The 24,517-nt window shown below is 41.4% G+C and overlaps 1 long non-coding RNA gene across 1 annotated transcript; it reads right to left on the bottom strand.

The window, feature by feature from the left end:
* Positions 1 to 22,011: 22,011 nt before the first annotated feature.
* On the bottom strand, positions 22,012 to 23,264 carry LOC113154830. The gene is made up of 3 exons (XR_003298070.1): positions 23,160 to 23,264; positions 23,049 to 23,082; positions 22,012 to 22,147 (listed from the first exon to the last, which is right to left on the bottom strand). It is a non-coding gene; the product is annotated as an uncharacterized LOC113154830 (long non-coding RNA).
* Positions 23,265 to 24,517: the final 1,253 nt, after the last annotated feature.

Genomic DNA, 24,517 nt, shown 5'->3' with positions numbered 1-24,517 from the left:
GCTGAAATCTGGATACCCCTGATCAACTTTTCCAGGTCCTTGCCGCTAAAAGAACGGACCAACCTCCTTGATTTGAACGCTTACATCCGCAGTCATTACAAATTCATACCAGAATTACCTGTTAAGCTGTTTGAGACGGAGGAGGACAAGTTGCATTGGACCCGACCAACGGCCAAACTGATGCTAGGTCACTGGTGCCAGCATGCAAACTGAATATCCCCGTAAGCCTGCCTGTCCAGGAGGGGTTTAGAAATGTTTTAGTTTTGTCAAAAACTTTCAAACTAACTTTCCCACAATACACATTATTGAACAGAGGCCTGAGTTTTATTCCCACCAAAGGTATTAATTCCGGCATAAAAGAGCAAGGCAGATGGGACATCCAGCAATATCACAGGAGGCTGAAATTAGCTGTCCATTATGAGGGTGCAGAGGATGATGCACCACCTCCTTTTACCCCCAAATCGGATTGGACTCCACCTGATGGCAGACTGCCACCTGAAGTGGCTACCCTTGTCCGGGCTGACATGAAGTACTTCAATGATAGTTTTCAGACGTGTCAGGTAAAATCGAATCTCAGCAGTGATGAGACCCGAGCCCTAAAAGAACTGAGAGAAAACAGACACATTATCATTAAGCCGGCAGATAAGGGTAGTGCAGTTGTTATTATGGATAGAGAACAATACCTTTGGGAAGGCTATAGACAGCTCAGTGATAGGACCTATTATACAAAGCTGGACAACCCCATCTTCCCGGACACGATTCCCCTGGTCCACAAAATTGTCAATAGTTTGCACCAAAAGAAATTTATTTCAAATAAACAGAAGAAATATCTATTAAACACTTCGGAACCTAGACCTAGATTCTTTACTTGCTCCCCAAAATTCATAAAGACCCTGCCAAATGGAGCAAACCCTTTGAAATTCCCCCGGGCAGACCCATTGTTTCGGACTGCAGTAGCGAAACATATTGCACAGCAGAATTTATAGATCACTATTTGAATCCTCTTTCGACGACACACCCTAGCTACATTAAAGACACCTACCACTTTGTGGAGGTGGTGAGGGGTCTGCACATTCCACAGGAGGCCATGCTTTTCACCCTTGACGTTGACAGCCTCTATACCAATATTGACACCACAGAAGGCATGCAGGTCATCAAGGAGAAATTCCAACAACACCCGGACAAAAAGAGACCGGATAAGGAACTCTTGCAGTTATTAGAGATCAATTTGACCAGAAATGACTTTCAGTTCAATAATGAGTATTTTCTACAGGTCAAGGGCACGGCAATGGGGAAGAAGTTTGCCCCAGCCTATGCTAACATTTTTATGGCCCATTGGGAGACTTCGGCCCTGGCCTCCTGTGAGAAAAAACCTCTTTATTATTTCAGATATTTGGATGACATTTGGGGGATTTGGGTTCATACAGAGGAGGACTTTCAGAAGTTTTTGTTCACTCTGAACAACCATAATTCCTCCATCAAAGTAAAATCCACCACTAGTCCCACATCAGTGGATTTTTTGGACACCACTACATATAAGGGTCAAAATTTTGAAAACACACACACATTGGACATCAAGGTTTTTTTTAAGGAGACGGACACACACGCTCTGCTCCACAAACACAGTTTCCATCCTAAGCACACATATGCGGGGCTCATTAAGTCACAATTACTGAGGTTTAATAGAATATGTAGCCATAAGGATGATTTCATCCAGGCTACAAAGGTATTGTTTGCTGCTTTAAGATCTAGAGGGTATAGCAGATCATTTCTACGGAGATCCTACAAAACATTTCTGCAGCCTCGAACTCAATTACAGTCCAACATATTGCCCTTTGTGGCCACATACTCACCTTCTTCTGTCAAATTAATACACATGGCTAGAACCAATTTCCATAAAATATTATGTCAAGCTGATATTCTTCCACACAACACAGATATAATATTTTGAGACACAAACAAACACACACTCCACTCGTAAAACACTTTTCAACCCATGGCTGGCACTCTGTTCAGGCCTCAGTCCTGGAGAGCAACTCAAGATGGTCAGGAACTGAGAGACTTACAGCGGAGAGGAGGTGGATCCTTCGATTGGACACCATACAGCCAAGGGGTCTTAATGAAAAGTAGCCCAAGGGACATAGGGGAAATACAATTTTTATTTTCTACAACCTTGTCTTAAATCAAAAACAAAACTTCCCCCCCCCCCCCACCCCTAACCCCAACCTTTCCTCCCCATGCCTAACCCTAACCCCCTCTAACCCTAACCTCTTCTAACCCTAACCCCTTCTAACCCTAACCCTAACCCCCTCTAACCCTAACCTCTTCTAACCCTAACCTTTCTAACCCTAACCCCAACCTCTCCTCCCCATGCCTAACCCCAACCCCCTCTAACCCTAACCCCAACCTCTCCTCCCCATGCCTAACCCCAACCCCCTCTAACCCTAACCTCTTCTAACCCTAACCCCCTCTAACCCTAACCCCAACCTCTCCTCCCCATGCCTAACCCCAACCCCCTCTAACCCTAACCTCTCCTCCCCATGCCTAACCCCAACCCCCTCTAACCCTAACCTCTTCTAACCCTAACCCCAACCCCTCCTCCCCATGCCTAACCCTAACCCCTTCTAACCCTAACCCCAACCTCTCCTCCCCATGCCTAACCCCAACCCCCTCTAACCCTAACCTCTTCTAACCCTAACCCCAACCTCTCCTCCCCATGCCTAACCCCAACCCCCTCTAACCCTAACCCCAACCTCTCCTCCCCATGCCTAACCCCAACCCTTCCCAACCCCAGCCCCAAGACAGAGACAAAGGACAAAATAAAAAAATGAAGAATAACAACAAACAGACAGACAAAAAAATGTAAAAAAAACAAAAAATCATAAATAAAAACAAAAATAATAATGACACCACAGACACCGGACGCTTTTTTCAATTTATTTTTTGCCTTGTTTACTTCTTTTGGCAGTGGAGGCCCTTGGGTACGGGGACCCTTTTGGCACGGTGCGGTGATGGCCTGTGCATTGGACCTGGGTGCTGATTTTCGGCATCCAGGCCAAAATTTCATTCCCCTAACCCTAACCCCAACCCCTAACCCTAACCCCTAAACCTAACCTTAAACCCCTAAACCCAACCCTAATCCTAAAGAACATAAAAATATAAAAAATATAAAAAAATTGATAAAGATAATTAATTATAATAATAGTAATTAATAATACAATACATATATTGATAGTGATGTAATAGGGAATTAGGAATTAAAGGGTTAAAAAGTATTTACAGGGTTAAAATCTAATCGGGCTTAATTCATTTCATAGGGATAATTTAAACTCTAAGGTAAAAAGACAAAACAATTCATGTTAGAAGTTAAAGTTAAAAACAGAGGATTTTAAGTTACATAATAAATAAGTGGGCATATAAAAAGGGAAACACAGGGAGAAGCTCATTTCTGGTTGGAGCATCGAAGTGAGAACATGTCCCTTTCGATAGCTGTTCTTAGCAAGCCATACTTAGTTTTTCAGTGTGCCTTGACCTGAAGAAGACCGCTTAAGGTCGAAACGTTGTCTTTTTTTTGTTGGCACATCTTCCTTTGTTGTTTATTAATTTCATTTCATTGAATTTCATTTTTTTAAAAATACAGTATTTTATCCTTTCCTTTTCTTTGGAAAGTGTTTTTTGTTAAAAATAAATATTTTTACAAAGAAAAAAAGAAGACTTACCTTTTTTTTGGGGTCTACGCCATGGAGGACGGCTGGACCGTGGTGCGCTATGGCCGGAGGCGCCAGCGTGACCGTTTTTCTTGGGACGGGTACAGGGGGCCCATGGGAGGGATGGACCGTGCACGTCCCTTCCCCTTTGGGAGAAGGGTTCAGTTCCCTCCTCCTAACCCTAACCCCTAACCCTAACCCTTCACACGGGCCTTGTGTTGCTGGTGTTTGTTGTTTCTGTTTTAGCTGAAATTGGTGGAATGTGTCCACCATCACACCAATAAACATGTCGAGGAGAAAGAAGCTCATGATTATAAAGGAGATGAAGTAGATTAGCATTCACTCATTGTGGTTCCTCTTAGGCTAAGAAAAAAATGAGATATCACATTTTACTTGTCAAGTTCTTAAGTAACTGAAATAATAAAGTCAATATAAATTAGGTATATTGTCGTCAAAAATACCTGCTGGTCAAGTCCCACTGCGTCGAGCCCATCATACATGATGCTAACCCATCCATCCTTAGAGTGCATCACAAACAAAGTCATCAGAGCCTGAATGAGAAACACAGATATCCTTTAGACAACATGCAGATATTTACTAATACTAGTACTATCTATACTACTACTAATTCTACAGAATAGTACGTTTCTTCATGATGCAGATTCATTACACTTGGATAAATATGGTACCGTTGTAAAAGCAACATAAAACACTAGATAGAGCATAACTCATCCCAAATTGCTCCATTCTCTCCTCTAAATGTGACTGACCTGATAGACATGTTTGACATAGGCTAATGTTTGGATGTGTTAATTTTCATAACATGTATCAAGATGGTATGTAATTATTCTGATCAGCTGACCACGAGTTTTAAAAGAATATGCAAAACCTGTCCTGGAGCATTTAGAGAAAAATGCATCATAATTAACCTTTGTATATTCACAACTGTGTATCAACACATAGTCTCAGTAAAAATCAGATTGTTTTGCCATGAATGCTAATCAGCTGCGTACATCCCTTCCCTATGTTCCTCTCCCTTCATCACTATGAGCTCATTAGTCAGTACCTGGGGCAGATTGTCAAAGTTGTAGTCCTTTCTGATCCAGCGATAGTTGGCCGACAGACATTCAGTCTTGTTGGTGATGTTTCTTGTGTCATCACCAACACAGTAATAAAACTTCCCTTTGAACAACTACAGTATTGGTGTAAGACAGAGACAGAGTGTGTGCAGTGTTATGTTGCCATTATCCTCACATCATCTCGAAGGCATCAAAGCTAGCAGGCTATTACAGTATTAATGCTAAGAATAAAGAGGGATATTCTCAACAGAGGAGTTTACAGTGAATGAGTGGCTAAGAAGCAGCTCTGAGTAATATTTGGGAGAAGAAACCTTAGTTTTTATGTGCACATCAAATCTACCTGCACCCCCAGGATACCGAAGAACAGGAAGAAAACACAGGAAATGATAACAATGTTTGTGATGGGTTTAAGAGAAGCTATCAAAGCTTCAACGGCTAGCTTCAATTTTGGGACTTGTCTGATCGTCCTGGAACACACGGACATTAACACATAAACAGGTGTTTGTTAGAAGCAGCACATGTATCCACAGACACAGACAGTCTGAAAGATCAAATAAACTGGGATACTAACACACAAACAATTTTGTATCAACCAATACAAACAGAAAACAAACATGTATATGCACACACACAAATAAATAATGTACCTCAGTGGGCGAAGAGTGCGTAGGAGGCGGAAAACTTTAAGGATGCCCAGCACTTTATGATGGGTAGTGGCTATCGAGACAAAGATGTTTTCTAAAGAAAGAATCACCAACAACCCATCGATGACATTCCAGGAGGACCGGCAGTAGCTGTTTTTCCCAAACAAGAAGCCAAGTGCAAACACCTGGTAGAGAAGCAAATACAAACTTTAAAAAAATATTCCAGAAAATCTGGGTTACAAAATGTATCGTCTTGGTAGAAAATGAATAATGCTAAATTATCACAAAGAACGGTCAAAATGGCTCCTGGCTGTGCCCCAGATTAAAGTGTTTTTGGAACTTTGCTTTTCTATTTCCTGTTTTTATTTATAGCATTTATTCAGTAAGAGGAAGAAGAAGAATTTAAAGTTTCCTTCAATATTTATGTGATTTCTTAATAACCATAGACCTCTTTGCATTGAAGACAAAACTGATATTTACCTTAATAAGCATCTCCACTAGGAAGACACCAGAGAACATGTAATCTGCCACATTCAGAACCAATCGCTCCTAAATGGGGGAGATGAATTTATAACTTGCTTTGTATGTATGTATATGTATTACATTTAGTTAAAATTATATATTCTTCATTCCAATAAATGAGTAGCATCCATCTTGTCTGTGTGTAAGTATGTATCCGCGTGCACAAGTGTGTGTCACTATATGGACATGCATGTGTGTATCTACTGCACATCTTGATACCATGTGAGCGTTTACTCTGTGTCACTCTCTGGTGCAACATATTCAGTGTGTGTATGTGTCTCTCACTGTGCTGGCAGGGTCTATTGACAGCCTCTCCATGGCAATGGCAATACAGCTCAAGACAGTCAACATCAGGATCACGTTGTCAAACATCTTGTGTGAGATCAAGCGGAGGCAAAATTGACGGAACCTAAACACAAAAATACATAATACGCATTGGATTAGCTAAATGAAAGCAAAAGGGAATTGAAGACACTGTAAAATTGAAATGATATTCCAAATTGTAATCCTATAACATTGTGTTAATAATTCAGTTATCTCTTAAGAGTATTTAAAGAATAGAGTATTTAAAATACATCCCAGAACAATTATTTTGGAGTATTGTTATATCAAAATCTCTCTACTGTACACAATTTAATTGTTTCTGATGATTCATATTAAACAAATGGGTCTAATCAGACGTGATTTGAAGCCATAAGCCAAAAGCACTGGACACAATTAATTCTAGTTCACATTTGTTGTCACAAGACACTCAGTTGTCTCACTTTATTTGCTGGTTGTATTATTTCCTCAGACATGTCCTGTTCCCAAATGATTAGTCTCTTGACACAAACTCTTCCTTCCCTTCCTATGGCTCATCTGACACACATTTACCTATTGAGCTCTAGTAGCCTGTTTCTGTCTTTCTAGTGTTTGTTATGACCATTTCTAGCTAATTTTCTATTTTGCCTTGCCCAGCTGTAAATGGTAAATGTTCTGCACTTATATAGCACTTTTCTACCTAACTGGTACTCAAAGCGCTTTTACACTGTAACTCATTCACCCATTCACACACACTCACACAGTGATGCCAGAAATATGATCTGACTCACCGGGGGCAACTTGGGGTTCAGTGTCTTGCCCAAGACCTGAACTGCAGCCGGGAATTGAACCACTCATCCTATGATTGTTAGATAACTGCTCTACCTTTTAAGCCACAGCCTCCCCATATATAACATTGTTTGGGTTGATTAATAGACACCTGGTTATGAACCGGAGCTTGTTTTTTCCTTATGAACCTGTCTTTTCCCTTTTCAATATTCAATCAAGAGAGTAAACACACTGCGACCTTGAAGCCAATTCTGAAGAATTTCAAATAACCTGTTATTGTACAACAGATACTTCATAAGGATGTTTCAGAACAGTAGGATCAAGTCTGATGATAATAAATTTACATTTTGTCATCTGGTGTGATCATATAATACTTACCTGTTCTCTGGAGGCCACATGTAGAACGACCAATCCTCGCGTTCTTTGAACCAGTGGAGCACTTTTCTGCAGCCTGTCATAGATCTCTGCATGGGTCGATATTTGCACAAAGTTTATGCACATTGTGGCCAAATGATTTCCAGAACCTGATTTTGGCTTATTTCTTTGTTGTCTTTGCCACTGACCTTCACCACTAGTTCAAGAAATAATACAACCTCAGTAAAGTTTAGTAGTTTTTGACTTTACTTTTTGGATTTCCAATAGAAAGAAGCAATTGTCTGTGGCCCAGATGAAAAAGCAAAATCAAGTTCTGGATTCCAGATTCAACTCATTGTTGTTTTGTGACTAAAACAGTATAAAATCACCCATCATATAATTTAACACGCTGAGATATTGTTAAATAAAAAGTGAAATGACAGCAAATCATTATGTGCGATTATCACATAGACTTAACTAAAAAACTTTAACTCTTAGGAACTTACTTTGTCCTCATGACCATCTCCAGGTTCACAGCCATCCTCAGTGGAGTTTATCCCAGAGGAATTGCTGGATCCAGAGCTGCTGGAGGCCCTGGCTGGTTTCTGAGGAGCTCTGGGACAACATTATATGGAGCTGAGCAACACAACAGTGTATGTAGGAAAGTGGATATAATTGAACAATGTGTCTCTAAACTGCATCTCAACTGCTCAACAGGTTCTGAAATCAGAATTTGAAAGATGTGACAATTTGTGTTTGTGAGCAGTTGTTATCAGAGGTCAAGCTGATTGGACTGACTCTGAAAAGGTGTTGTCTTGATTGGAACTCAAAGAGCGCTGGAAAATATTCGTCAGAGGCATTATTAGTCAACAGCTTGGTGATATTATGTTATTATGAAAACGCAATGTATCTCAATACTGACAAATAAGTCGCTCACAGCAAATACCAACACATAGGCCACACGATAGGTCCAGTCATAGCCTGGATGTTATGACCTTACCATTTCTATCTGTGAGGAGTCGTTTTCAGGGGTTAGGCTTGGAGAGCTGGGGCTTTCAGAATCTAACAAGGAGTTGTCTCCTTCGGAACCTGAGTAACGCTAGAACAACAGGAAACATATCGCAAGTGTTTGGGGGTGTTATGTTAGTGTTGGTCTATAAATTATAAAACATGTAGCTCTTGGAGAGAACTGAAGCAGACATTCTTACCTCGAAGTTGTCAACCACTATGCCCACAAGTACATTAAGCAGATCATATTTTCCAAATATAATAACTGCTACAAAGTACAAAGCGGACCATGGTGAGGTGGTAGGCATAGCGTTGTACAACAGTATATTCCAGTCCTCCAGAGTCAGAATCTTGATTGACACATTTAACAAAGAGAGCAACACAAACTGATATTATTGGACAAATTGCATGATGTTGGAATACAATGTTTGTATAAGTAACAACATTGTTGGTTACTTTGGAAAATTATTAAAAATGTGCTAGTCACCCAGTTCAAAATTTAAATAGGTAATCTAACTAATTTCGCTACTTTCGCACTGGATTACTTTTCGACTTGATGACGACACAAACTAACCTGGAACACAGTCACCATGGCCCAGAGAAGGCTGTCAAAGTTTTTGCGATCGGGGATGATCTCTCCATTCATAGTCTTAGATTCAAATTCACAACCAATAAGGGGCATTCCTATTAGGCTGCAAAGAAACGACAGTCAGAATAATTCAATATTTCATTCCTTGTGGGTTATAACTGTATTAATAGAATAAAACTTCCTGTGACATTACAGGTGGTGGAATAGTTTGTGTGTGCACTTTGCACAGATGTACTAGCCTAAAAATGAAAATACCAAAGAAGAGCAGCCTGAAGAGGGGGGCCGCCCCCTCTATGATCCTCCTTAGCACAGTCAGCTGTCTCTTCATGTAAAGGAAGAAGCGAACGAGCCATAAAAACCTCAGAAGACGAAATGTTATCACAACTGACAGCTTGCTATTAGGGTTTGTCGTGATGTCGCACAAACTGAAAACCATAAAAACAATCAATTTTAATTTCTGAAAAAACACATATTTCATAAAATTTAAATGCAACGCTGATAAGATCACTGGGCAAAGCAAAAGCCAGACTTCATAGGATCATCTCACCCAGTAAAAACGATGACAAAGTCCAAGAGGTTGTTTCGGTCACTTAAGTACTCCCACTGAAGAGCGAGCAGCTTTGTGGCCATTTCCACAGCAAATAAAATGGTGATGATCACATTACAGATATATATCAGTTTTGTCAACTCCACAGGCTGTAAGTGGAGAAGATGGAAAGAAATAAAGGAATATAACAAGAACAGACAGGTTAAGACGAGTCGAGGGAGGGAGCAATAGCCCCATAGCAGCTCTCTTCAAACTAAATGTCAGCCAGAACTGGTTTAGTTGTTGAACATTTTAGCAGCTCTGGTATCGCATTCACCTCACACACCTAAAACTTGCAGAAGCCTGCAGTAGACAACATAAAAGCGGACTCTACTCCTTACCTGCTCATTGTGCTCAATCGCCATGGTGAGTACACTGATAACAACCACCAACATGATTCCTCGGTCAAAAACTTTGCTCTTGACAATTCTCCGAAGATGTTTGTTTAAAAGCGCCCAGGAAAACACCTGTAAGATATGGAGTCAGATATGGCTACAACACTGCTGCTGATGTATTACAGCTCAAAGTGCTGACTAATCTCACCAATAAAACATTTCTTCTGTTCCTGCTCCTGCTGCATCTGGGGTGCACCCTGTTGCGATGCCTATACGATGTAGAAGGACAGACAATCTAACAGCTTGTTGCATTTTTTTTTTGTTGAACCTTTGCTTAAACTGAATTGTGTTGCTGTTGTACTTGCAGTCTATAAAGTATGTGACCTGTTGTGTCTACAGAAGATGTTTTTAATGCAGCCGGTTATCTTGTAAAGAAGCTGTGTGTAAGACACAGCTCCCTCTCGCTGCTCCCCTGTTTCTCCTCTCATGCTCTCTGTGAACTTAGTGGCGATGACGACTGCACAGATGTTCGTCATGATGAATGACCCTATGTGGTTGGAGAAAAAAAGAGCAGCTACTTAGAGCAAGGGTAAATGGCTAGATTAGATTAGAGATTCATTTATATTTACAATTATTACACAGCTGATTTTGAGATTATAATGAGCCTATTTTATAACTGAATCTGGCATTTATTAATAACATTATTTTAATTATATTATAATAACTTTGAAAATGCAGTAATAATTAATTTTGACCACAGTATTAATGTGCAAACCAGAAAAATCTGTCAGCTCACATGACGGAGGAACTGAGTGCTGCAGTAACTGTAAACACAAAAACAAAAAAGTGAGTACTTACAATAGTGATGGGAATAAAAATCAAAACATCTCAGAAGGAATCTGTGTCCATTAGATAATATAGATTAGATAATTAGATAAATTAGATAAAACATAATCTCCGCCCATCCTTTCATTGTGACAACCTGTAGATAGAGAGAGTTAGGGAGCAATAGAAATAGAATTAGTTTTAATTAGCACTTCAATTAGCTTCTAGTTAGAACCCAAAATCCACAAACTATGCACTGCCACAATGAACATCATAATACAATCTAAGGGTCCAAATGAAATCTCTTCTTAATATTACCTGCACATAGCGAAGCCTTTCTTACCTGGAATATGCTTTCCAGGCGTGGCCAATGTTATCAAAATGGGTGCTTCCCATATGTGGGTTGAGGTCTCCGGCACGACAGACATTGTAAAACACATTCCAGTTCACACAGTTGTTGTAACTGGACTCAGTCAGTGCAGGCACAGCTGGTTTGGAGGAGGGAGCAGGCAATGCGCAGGGTTCCCCATGCATGCTGTAAGGTGGAACATTGTGGCAGTGCTGCATCCCTCCCTTGTTACCAGCTGAACAGAGGAATGGTGTGTTAGAGCCACTTTGACTCTGCTGAAACCAATACAGCAGAGCTCTCATCCTTTAAAGGGACTTATTTGTTGCTGACGATCAGAAATTATTAGCTTTTTTTTGTGTATAATTGTGAAGAATGCAAATTATTTTGGTATTTGTTTGTGTTAAAACCGAGCATCCCAGTCCTGTTGTGCTGTGCTGTCAAGGATTACCCTTGAAGGCTGTGGTTTTCCAGTGGTATAGACAATATTCTCTTTGGGCATAAAGCTAAAGCTGTGCCCTTCAGTTTTCAGAGGCCCGTTGATACGTACGCACTGTCAATTTAAACGTTTGTGGGTCAGTGGTCTCAAACTGGGTTAAAACTGTGACAGCAGGGGCAGAGGAGTTTTTATGGATCGCTGTGTAAAAGATTTGATGGTAGGAGCACACTATACACATATTTAAAAAGAAAATTCACTTGTACTGGAGAATACAAGAGACACTGTGGGGGTGTTTTGGGAAGGCCACTGGGTTTTAATTCATACTGGTTAGGGACTAGCTATTTGAGCCTTTCTCACATGTTTTTTTTTTTCCATAGCATATGCACATTTATAAAAAGCATATTCGAGCATGTGTCAGAAGAAAAAGTGCTGTTCACATAATGGACAGAATGCGTGTGCTAATAAGCTGCAACCACTTTGACTTGAATTTAAATCTTCTCCCTTTTTCCATACCAACATATTAATATTCCAGTCTGGTACTGTTGCTTCATCGTGATCCACTGCCATGATAATTTAACTGCCTGCTTTTTGCATTGCAGAAATCTGTGCAACGGAGTCTTTGAAAACAGCTTTAAAATGTTGTTTCTGTGGGTGGTTGATTTAACAGCGAGGCCTATCTCCTCCTCGCCTACCTCCTCTGCCCTACCTGTCTAGACTGTGATTACTGGTGGCAGCCATCAGCTCCCAGTTCACTCCTCCTGACAGTGACATTCTGCTTACTAAAGCTGATGATGCATCTCACTTCACTTTTTCAACACTGTCAGAGGACGATGTATCCACCCTCCTCCTCTCAAATCGCCCGACCACCTGCACTCTGGATCCGATCCCCTCTACTCTTCTTCAAGCTATCGCACCAACACTAATACCAGCCATTACACAGATCATCAACACCTCTCTCACAACAGGCACCTTTCCCATCTCATTCAAGCAGGCCCAGATTACTCCACTGTTGAAGAAGCCTTCTCTGGATCCCTCATTTGTGGAGAACTACAGACCGGTCTCATTCCTGGCCAAGACTCTGGAACGTGCAGCCTTCAATCAACTCTCTGACTTTCTTTCCCGGAACAACCTCCTTGATGTCAATCAGTCTGGCTTCAAGAGTGGTCACTCCACAGAGACGGCACTTCTGACTGTTGTGGAATCCCTACAGGTGGCAAAAGCTGCAGGTAACTCTTCTGTCCTTATTCTATTAGATCTATCTGCAGCCTTTGACACTGTGAACCATCAGATTCTCATGACTGCACTCTCAGACCTGGGCACTTCTGGATCAGCTCTAGCCTGGCTTTGGTCATACTTGTCCGAACGAACCTTTAAGGTATCCTGGCAGGGGCGTGTCTCTGACTCTCATAACCTCTCCACCGGTGTGCCGCAGGGCTCAGTCCTTGGTCCTCTTCTTTTTTCAATCTATACTTCTTCTCTAGGCTCTATCATCCATTCTCATGGCTTTTCTTATCACTGCTATGCAGATGACACACAGCTTTCTTTTCCGCCGGATGACTCAACTGTCTCATCTCGCATCTCTGCCTGTCTCTCTGACATCTCTGCCTGGATGAGAAAAAGACACCTTCAACTCAACATTCCCAAAACTGAACTTCTAGTCCTCCCTGCCAGACCTTCAACTCAACACAACATCAGCATTAACATTGGATCTGCGGTGATTGTCCCTACTAAGTCAGCCAGAAACCTGGGGATCATCATTGATGACCAGCTGACCTTTACGGAACACATCGCCTCAGTCTCTAGGTCGTGTAGATATGCCCTCCACAATATCAGAAAGATCAGACCCTACCTGACGGAGTACACAACCCAACTCATTGTACAGGCGTTGATCTTATCTCGCCTGGATTACTGCAATGCACTACTGATGGGGTTACCGGCATCCACGACCAAACCCCTCCAGATGATCCAAAATGCGGCAGCATGCTTCATTTTTAATCAACCAAAAGGTCTCATGTTACACTGCTCTTCAGATTTTTGCACTGGCTTCCTGTGGCTGCAAGGATCAAGTTCAAAGCTCTGTCTCTTGCCTACAGAGTGGTTAACTCCACAGCTCCATCTTATCTCAATTCAATCATTCAGGTCTACATCCCCTCCCGTCCACTGCGCTCAACCAGGGAACGTCGTCTGGTGGTACCAGTACCACACAGTCGACACCAAGGAAAACTGTTCAGCTCAGTGATCCCACAATGGTGGAATGAGCTGCCTATCTCTGCACGCTCAGCCACCTCACTAGCAATCTTTAAAAAACTGCTGAAAACAGAACTCTTCCGCATCTTCCTTTGCACTTAAAAAAAAAAAAAAAACTTTCATTCTCACATCTCTTGAAACAGTAACACTTTTTCGATAGCACTTTGCTTTGATGTTGTTTCTTCTTGACTTAGATTTTGTTTGCTTGCCTTGTTCCTCACTTGTAAGTCGCTTTGGATAAAAGCGTCTGCTAAATGACTAAATGTAAATCTGCTTCATTACTTTGGATGGTCCACTATTTACTGCGCTTGCTTTCTTTCTCCCCCTCTAACACAAACAACCACAAACACAATAAAATAAGATACTAAAGTAGATTCCAATCAGACTGATCAGCCATTGAACTTGAACTCTTGATATTTTGAAGTGCTTTCATCAGTAACGTGTGGGGTTTGTCTGTAAGAGGAACAGTGTGCTCGGTTAAGATTTGACAACGGCATTTGTTTTTCGGGATGAGAAGCGTGTTGCGCAATTATTCATCTGAAACAGACACTCTCTTAAAGGGAAAATTCCTTAGAGAGAAGATATGCCATGTGCTGCTTGCTACGACTTCAGCTAGCTGAGGCCTGTCTGACAAATCGTTTTTTCTCTGTGGGCCTCAGAGTGACGGGAGTCCCCCTCAGCTCTCCCATTAGCCCCAATGTTAAATTTGTTTAATGATTGCTACAAACAACCCAGTTTTCTAAACGCACCCTTAGCTCCAAACCTGGAAAGGTCTCCAAGCTAAAGCTAGCTTGGAAATGTAGTCACCTTATTGTTATGAGGACAAGTGAGACCTCACGAATTTAGAAACAGACGTCATGTTTATGTGTGTAAAAACTACAACTCCCACTTTGCAGCGCGTCCACTTCTGTGCTTGCGCACTGATAAGTGTGCATATGAAGTGCAAAGTAATTGTTGCAATGTGACTGTGCGTCATGCGATTACACTTGAAATAGCACAAAATGCAACTAGAAATCTTTATTTTTGCTGAACTAGAATTTTGGTGACCACAGGTGGAGAGTTTGTTTCTGATGTATGTTTTGTTTTTAAATCTCCTATTTGCCAAGACTAAATAAAAACAGACCCACTGAACCTTCTTCAGTACCTTGCCTCCTGCAGCTGTCATGTCCCAAACATCATACTGTCACAATTCATGGAGGGGGACGAGGCAGGAATGAACTTAAACAGGATTTATTAAGCAAAAACAGGCAAACTAAGGAGGGTGTCAACAGACACTACAAAAACACGAGAACAAAGTAACAACTCAGGGATCAAAGGACAAAACAAAAACCACTGCACAAGGGCAGGAAAACACTCACGGGGAAAAAACAGGTAATAATGTCCAGAGTTCAGAGGGGGAACGAAGTCCAGGGAATCCAGGGGGGAAGCAGACAGGGCTGAGGAGGACAGGCAGGAACAGGCAGGTTTTGCAGGCACGGGAAACACAAACTGGAGACAGGTTGGGAACGACGACGAACTGACAGAGGGGAAAAGGGCTGAGGAGAGTTATGTAGGGGAAAGTGGGCACAGGTGAGTCCAATGTTCATCTGATTGCTGTGAGCAGAGGGAAAAAATGGGCTGGCGCAGCAGACCAGGCGCAGCAGACCAGGAGGACCTCCGGCGGACGGCCGGGAGGCGGCAGACAGACCAGCAGGACCTCCGGCGGACGGCCGGGAGGCGGCAGACAGACCAGCAGGACCTCCGGCGGACGGCCGGGAGGCGGCAGACAGACCAGCAGGACCTCCGGCGGACGGCCGGGAGGCGGCAGACAGACCAGCAGGACCTCCGGCGGACGGCCGGGAGGCAGCGAACAGGACTGAAGAGGCGACGAACCAGAAAGCCGGGCCTCGGGCGGACGGCCGGGAGGCGGCGAACAGGACCGGAGAGCCCCAGGACTGCCAAGCTGAGGCCTGGAGAGCCGGCTGCGGAGCTGAGGCCTGGAGAGCCGGCTGAGGAGCGGACGCCTGGAGTGCCGGCTGAGGAGTGCCGGGCGGATGCTCCGGCGGCGGCGTCTGGAGTGCCGGCTGAGGAGCGCCGGGCGGATGCTCCGGCGGCGGCGTCTGGGACCTCAGCATCGACCCGCTCAGAGACAGGAGAGACTGGGGAGACAAAACAGACAGGAGAGACGGCGACGACGACCTCTGCGTCGACCTGCCTGGAGACAGGAGAGACGGCGACGACGACCTCTGCGTCGACCCGCCCGGAGACAGGACAGGATGAGGAGACGGCGTCGACGACCTCTGCGCCGACCCGCCCGGAGACTGAGGAGACGGCGTCGACGACCTCTGCGCCGACCCGCCCGGAGGATGGGGAGACTAGCTTTAACCAAGAGGTCTTGTAGATTAGGGTTTCTTTTGAAAGCTGAGATTATTTTGCATGGGTTGGGAAGTTTGAGTGTCTCCTCCTCCTGTTTAAAATTGTCCTTCTATCTGCAATGGAGATGAGTGCTGGTGGATGAGAAGAATGATATCATTGGAATTATTGTTGGTGTTGGTTGTTGCGAGTGGACGGATTGTTCCTCATTTTGATTAGGGTTCTCGTAGGGTGTTTTTTGAAGTTGGCGTAGGAATGATCGTGAATAGCCCCTCTTTCTTAGTGCTCTGAAGAGGATGCCAGTGGCCTCATTTCTGTCCTCAATGTTTGTACAGATTCTGTGATATCTGATCAATTGTGCTCGGACCAAGCCTCTGAAAGTGTGTTTTGGATGAAAGCTGTTTTTGTGCAAAACGGCATGTGAGTCTGTGTCTTTAAAGTGTACTTTGGTGCCCAATTTATGTGTTGTGTTAAAATTGGGTTCCTTAAAGGTGGTTGGGTCCAGAAAGTTAACTTGGAAATTGTGTATTGTGGGTTTGAGTTTGATTAAGCTGTGATGGTTGTTCAGAATTTCCACGAATTGTTCAAATTCCCCTGTTGAATGTGACCGTATACCCAATATGTCATCCAGGTATCTGAGGTAGATGTTGGCAAGACATTTTTTGAATACTGAATCTTCCCATTCCGCCATGTAGATATTGGCGTAGGCTGGTGAGAAATTGCCCGTTGCAGTGCCTATAATTGGGAGGAAGTAGTGGCCATCAAATTCAAAATCATTTCTGGTTAGATTGAGGTGAAGGACGTCCAGGAAATGTTTATCTGGTCGATTGGGGTCTGGATACTTTTGAAGAGCTTTTTGGACTGCTTTCATTCCCATTTGTGTGTCAATGTTTGTGTATAGGCTCTCCACATCCATGGTGAACAGGAGACAGGGTTCTGTTAGGTTCCGCACTTTGGTGATGAAGTCCATTGTGTCCTTGCGGTAGCTTGGGTGTTTGGTTGAGATTGGATTCAAGAAGTAGTCAATGAACTCTGCCGCTCCATATGACTCACTGCCACAATCAGACACGATTGGTCGTCCTGGAGGTATCCTAAAGGGGACCATCCATGTTTCCAGAGGCTTGTGGATCTTGGGGAGCAGGTAGAAATATCGAGGTCTAAGTGGAGATTGGCCTTTTAGGTAAATGAGTTGTTATTGGGTCAAATATTTTTCATGTGCTAATTGGTCCAAGATTTAATTTATTACTGTTGTTGTTTTGGGATATAATGGGTGTGTTAATGATCTATAATATCTACCATCCGCCAGTTGTCGGTGTGCCTCCTGGATGTAGTCATCTCTGTCCATGAGAACAATCGCTGAGCCCTTATCTGCTGGTTTTATAATAATTGTTGTTAAATTTCTCATTTCATTCAGGGCCTGTATTTCAAGTTTAGACAAATTTGGGGTTTCTGGTTTTACATGTACGTGAATTAGATCTCTTTGGTCCTGTTGGACTAGTTTAAGTAATTGTTCCGGAATTTGGTCACCTTTTGGTTACCAACCAGATTTAAGGTAAAATGGTGTTGTTTTTTTATGGTGGATTTGTGGAAAGCAGTTAATTTGAGTCTTCGATGATATTCGTGTAAGTGACTTTAACAAATGACGGGTATTTGTGTGTCTGAATGGAGTAGGCACAAAAGAGAGACCCTTTTTCTCTGTCTGAAAGAGGGATTGTTCAAGTTTTGGTATGTGGTTTTCCATCAGTGTTATGATGTTGTTAATCGTTGTTAGATTGGATTGGATTGTGGGTGTCAAGGAGTTGGAATAGTTAATCATTTGTATGTAGACCTTGGCCAACGGGAAAGTGGATTCTTTGAGGATTCTTGGATTGTCGCAGGTTCTGTCGTTTAAACCAAAGGAGAGCAGCATCGTCAGATGTAAGTGTTTTGTTTTTGAGGATATTTGTAGCATGAGTAAGGTTTGCACCCGGATAACAATCTATTTCTATTTCGTTATTCAGGATTGAGGGGAGTCTGGCCAGGTTGGAGTCTCCCATTATAATGAGGGGCCTCTCTGGTTTTAGGGACCAGTTTTTAAATTTATCACCCTTATGTTCATGTCTAGTGAACTTGGAAGTGAGGGACTGTTGAATAAGTTAAAGAAGGATGTTTAGTTCAGAATCATCATCATCTGGTGAGGTTTCTCTTTGTTGTCTATTTGCTTCCTGTGTTGTTGTATTTGTTGGTGGGGGAGAAGGGGGTATGGGAGCAGACTGCAGAGGAGTCAAGGTTGGTAAGGGAGAACCATGTGTGGAGATACGTCGCCGAGCCGTCCAGGTAAATGAGCGATGTGTGGAAATTCTCCACCGTGAAATCAAGGTTGGTGGGGGTGAACGGGGTGTGGAAGTAGACGGTTGGAGGGTCAAAGAGGGAATTGTTGTTAGAGGTTGTTCAGTCGGTGAGACCTTAGATATTGTGGTTTCTGCTTCATCATTGTGTGGATGTGTAGATTCCAGTTTATCTGGGGATTGAGTGTGTAAGTGTTCTGTATTAGGGCTGGATTTGTCTAGTGATTGTTGCTTTGTTGTTTTTGCGTTTGAGATTGCATTTATTAGTGTTTGTGGTCATTATAATCTCTGATGTTTCCATGCCAAGTGTTTGTAGATCCTCCAGAATTTTTTGGATTGTTCCCGGTTTATGATGGGGAAACCGTGTCCTGAACCACCGGATTGCTGTCTGAAGTGCACCCGTCTGGTCTTCCTTCGGTAGGGTTTGGTATGTTGTCAGCAGTGTGGTTTTAGTGGATTTATAATGATCCTCCAGAATTTGTAATGTCGTGTGACTCCAGTTGGTGCAATTTGCTTCCAAATGTAATTGTTCTGTAGGTAGGGCCGGATAGATTGTCTCTTTAAGTCATTTTTCAAGGGTTTTGATGAATCTTGGTGTGGGAGTTTGGGCATTCGATCTTTGCACTGAGCTAATATGATGTTGCACTCGTAATAATTGAAAGAAGGTCCTGGTTAATTTCTGAAAGTCCGTCAGTGGTTTGGTCGTCATGGTTGGGTAGTCTTTGGAAAAAAGAGAGAGAAAGAGAGAGAGAGAGAGAGAAGAAAAGACATAACAAAATGTTGTTGTTGATGGGATACAAGAGCGAGATAAGCGTGAGGTTTAGGATATTATATAATATATTTAAACCAAAAGTATCTGTGATGTTATTTTCTTTCCTAATCCTAAATTCCTATCTTTTGATAATATGCTGGTGGGGTGTGGAATTTTGTTGTGGTGCTTATATATTTGTATGAAAAAGAAAAGGTATGAATTTACCAGATTATTGTATGATTTCAAATATGAGAATATTGAGTTTAATGTAATTTTCATCTTTATTTTTATTTTATTTTATTATTTTATTTTTATTATATTATTTTATTTTATTATATTGTATTATTATCTTATTATTAATTTATTTATTTATTTATTTATTTATTATTTGTTTATTATTTATAATAAAGAATTGCAGGGCGTATCATCAGTGGTGCACCTCAAGATCATCGGGCATTTCGGCCATTACCACCAGACACCCTCACTCGAGGACGGCCCGCTGTGGTTGATTAAATCCCAGGGGATGCCCTTTGTTCCAATTGGAATTCAGTAAGTATTAAGGTGTGATAGAGTTTTTGGTAGAATTATTAGGTAAGTATAAGTGTAGGTTCTAAATTATATTTATTTATGATTATTTTATTATCAGTTATTTTGACATTTAATGAAGTCCATATTTAACTGTTCTCCACTGTTTTATAATTCTTTAACTTTTAAGTTAAAGAATTATAAAACATACTAAACCTGACCAATATTAACTACCAGGATCTCGTAGGGGATGACACATATGTGACAGGGAATCTAACATTAACCCTAATCATTGGATATTTATGCCTAATATGGTTTTTACTTCGCTGACCCTACACGCATATTGACAAACCTGCTTCATGCGGCTGTCTCAGGGTCTCTTGGGGGCTGTAATGAAATTACACTAAATTTAAACCAAACTTTATTATCATTATTATTAAAATTAATATTAATAATATTAATTGTGAATTACCAAGGTTCATGCAACAGGCCTGTTCCAACCAGCTGTCTCAGGCAATCCTGGGGGCTGAGGGGAAAATGCTTAGTCAATTATAGCTTTTTCTGACGGCTATAAGAAATCTATTATTTGACCCTTCTCAATTTTATGGTATGCAACCCTATCAGAGGCTATGCACTGGCTAATGCACTGCCATTGACTTTCTACAGCTATCTACAGCCAAGGAAACCTCAGCAAGTAGCCAGGAGGAACTGGGAATCAAACCACTTACCCTGGGGTTTGTAAACGACTGCTCTACCACCTGAGCTACTACCGCCCCATGCAACTCCCCGTGCCTTGCCTTTGGCACTCTGCACCAAACCACCCCACCATAGGTCAACATGGGGAGAGTCAATTGATTTTATTTTATTCACCTAACCCTAACATTCTCTGGTGATGGAGGAAGGGGCAGAGCACCCCAACCCTGCCCTTTCTACCACCACTGACAACCAACTCCTACTCACGACCAAAGACCACCACCACCAAATCCCTGCATAAGAGACATAACTGGCTGACCTGGTCGGATTCCAGTCAGAGTCAAGAAATTGTAAAGCAGACTGACCGCAAATCTCAAATGCCATCAGGAACATGCATCATATCTAATATATCTCTCTACCACAGACCCGGTCTACATCCAAGACGCATAACTTGAATGTTAATGTTTTTTCTTTAAAGCTTAATGTTCCCCAGGATGCCAAACTGTTTGTCATGGACATCGACAGCTTATAGACACACACTCATTCACCAATCTCTTGGTGCAGACTGCATGTTATGCCTCATCCTACCTGTAGTGATAAGGACACTAACAAAACTCAAAACTTGAGAAGAATCTATCAAAAAGCATCAGAGAAGAGCTTTTTGTCTGTGACAGCATGTGTTATTCCCATTGTGGGTGTTCTCTTGCTGTTGCCTCTGCATTGCACGTTACTTCACTTTCATTTGAACCAAAATAGATGAAACTGATTAACAATCACTTAGGCCTCCTAAATAGACAGATTTATATCCCTGAAGTTTAACTGATGATGAAGTGTTTTTCTCATTTTTTGAGCAGTTTATGGGGTCCAACACATCCTCCTGAACATCAGGAGTATATTTAATCAATTACATTTTATTTGCTTAGCGCCAAATCACAACAGTAGTCATCTCAAGGCACTTTACAGTGTTTAAGGTTTAAGACCTTACAAAATATAACTGTATACAGAATTATATGGAAAACCCAACAACCCCACTGAGCAGCACTGGAAGACAGTGGAGAAAAAAAGGACAAGTAAACCTGCTCTCTGAGAATGGAGAGTTCTGCTGGGAAAATATGGAACTATGAGGTCTTTAGGATAAGATGGAGCTTGATACAATTACAATTACAAAAGTCCAGACTGGAAGTAACCAATGCATTGACTAGTTTTTCAGCATCACTTTAAGACTGAATGCTTTTACTAATATTCCTCAGGTGGAAGAAGGCTGTTCTAAATATTTCTGGATTTATATATGAAGTAAAGGTCCAGTATAGGCCTGAAAAGTAATTAGGTATTGCCCAAAAGGAACACTGACTAATAAAAAACAACATATCTACAAAGTGAAAACACAATGTGCTAATGGAATCATTGAGCAGTAGGAGTATGGACTATGGTCAGGGAAGGATCGTGCAGGTCCAGAAGACTAGGTCCTAAGCCCAGTATAACCTTTAAAACACATTTTGTACTCAGAACTCAATGTGGATCTACCCAGATTTAGAAAGAAACACTATTATCTTGAACTGAAAAAAAATTCCAGAACAAAAATTACCTTATATTTTGTTTAATTAATTTGTACAATAAACCCAATACAACTGACACACTTAAAAAAGAAAATACTGTACACGTAGCACATAGACAACAGGAGATATGAAGAGCAGCAGGTGATTTCAGAATCTCAGCATCAGGACATTTTCTGAAAGACAAAAACCAGCAAAGGCTTTATTCTTATTTATTATTACTAGAAAAAGACAGTGTTAATGATGAGTCATGCTTAATTATCACAAAATAAGGTCTCTGGGTTATCTGCTCTCTCAGCTCTTCTCAGATTTACAGACTGACAGATTTTGAAGGTAAACCTGCTTAACTTTTTCAATAACAATGGGAAAACTATACAATAACATAATTAATGAAAAATAGATACTTCAGTTTAATGGAGACAGCTTTAGCTCAGGGGATTGAGCAAACCATTTGTTAATCACAGGATTGAGTTCCAGCTCCTCTGTATGGCACGTAAAAACGAAGCATAGGTCCTTAATTTCCCCCTTTAGATCACTAACCTAAATGACTACTTAATTTACTTTTTTTCCAGTAACAGCTTAGATGTGTCACATAATTCACAAAGATGAATTGTCAGCACACAATGTGACCTGATGATCACTGAAGTGTCATTTTCATAAAACAAATTCCTCACACTGTTGATGTTTTAGTCTGATTCTGTCACTGCAGTCAGGATAACCAAAAATAAAACCAAGGCCTTTGCTGTCTTTTATTTATACTTAGATTAGACATCAACTTTTTGGTCAGATTAACTTTATCATAAACTCACACACTGTTACATATTTATCACATTTATCACATGTTCAGAATAGTCTGTTCAGTTCTCCAAAGTCTTGCTGAAACAGAAATTCTTCTGTAAATGAAACCACTGCAGTTATACAAAAATATCTCCCTCCTCCTACTGTATCCCTCAGTTTTTAGGTCAATAATATCAAACCACAATTTTAACTGCCCATCATCAGGTTAGTCTCATGTCGTAAATTGAAGTGGTATAAGTAATTGATTATTAATCAAGTGAAGTTAATAGAGAAACTTACTGGCTGCCTCCCACTCTGATCTGCTCAGAGTTCCCTGCACACAAAAACACATACTGTTAAAGCCACAACAGAGTGAACAAGCAGGAACCAGTAAATTGTCAGCAGACCCACCACAGGTGTTTTGACTCCAGATTTGCTGCAGTACTCTTGAGCATGGCAGTAATCCTCTGGACTCTCTGTAGCCTGTTGTCCTCCATCCTCACAGGGAAAAGGCTGAAACACAGTTAACACATGTTAAATACACAGTTAATTCATTTCAATTTGTTTAGTCAAGTAGTATCCCTGAAACCACAGAACAAAACATAAAAACGAGATCACACTAAGACATTTATGTAATTTAAAAGATTAAACATTAATTTAAAAAAAAAATCACAAATATTTGTGGAAATGTCACAGTCTGTCAGGTTATATCTTCATTTTAATAATTCTCGTCTACCCACAAATCCCAGTCTGTATAAGTGATTATCGCATGTTGTAACGCTTTGCCATGCTGAAAGAGACAAGTACAGTTATAGCCTTTTTTCAGAACAGTCCATCTTTATAAAGGACGCTGGTCATCAGTTCTTTTTCTAGTGAACTTAATTTAAAATTAATGCTAAATTTATGTTTAGGTGATATAAACATTTTGTTATGTAAGAAATATACACTGCTCAAAAAATACAAATAAAGGAACACTTCTGGAAAAACAAATCATGCTGGATATCTATATAAATATGAACTGGGTAATGTGTTAGAAACTAAACAATGCCACGTTTTAATGGAAATAAAAATTACCAACCTAGAGAGTGCTGAGTTTTAAAGACACCCCAAAATGCAAAAAAAGAAAACTAAGGGTGCTTGTGTCTAGCCTGTAGAGGTCTATGCGTCCCTCCATGAATATGCCTCCCCACACCATCACTGACCCATCAGCAAACTGGTCATGCTGAACAATGTTACAGGCAGCATCACCATTTCACGACTGTCAGAGGTGTTCAGGGTAAACCTGCTCTCATCTGTAAAAAAGTACACCCTTCTAGCTGAGCTGAAGAGGCCTCTCCGTGGATGTAGAGCTAGTGCTAAACTAAAGGCTATGAGATGGAGATACAAACATTCCTACTATCCATCATCATGGGGAATGTTACAACATGTTAAAAACTGCAGTAAGAAGGCAGCAGGTCCAGATAGTGTATGTCCTAAGCTGCTTAAGGTGCTGCTCAATAATGTGAGCCTCTCCAGAAGATCTTCAACCTCAGTCTACAACTGGGGAGGGTCCCAGCTCTATGGGAAATATCTTGTATTGTTCCAGCTTAACTAAATGACTATAACACTACTTACTGACTTACTAATTACTGACCAGTAATTGTAGTCCACAGTGGAATGACAACAGATTCCCCTTTCCTTCAGGTAGAAAGGAAACTGCCCTTTTACAGAACATCTCTAAAACCAAGGAGATGGTAGTAATAGGTAGATTTTTGAAGCTCTAAACCCCC

Source organism: Anabas testudineus, chromosome 11 (assembly GCF_900324465.2).
Source record: "Anabas testudineus chromosome 11, fAnaTes1.2, whole genome shotgun sequence".
NCBI lineage: Eukaryota > Metazoa > Chordata > Actinopteri > Anabantiformes > Anabantidae > Anabas > Anabas testudineus.
This window is presented reverse-complemented; position numbering and strand designations above follow the sequence as displayed.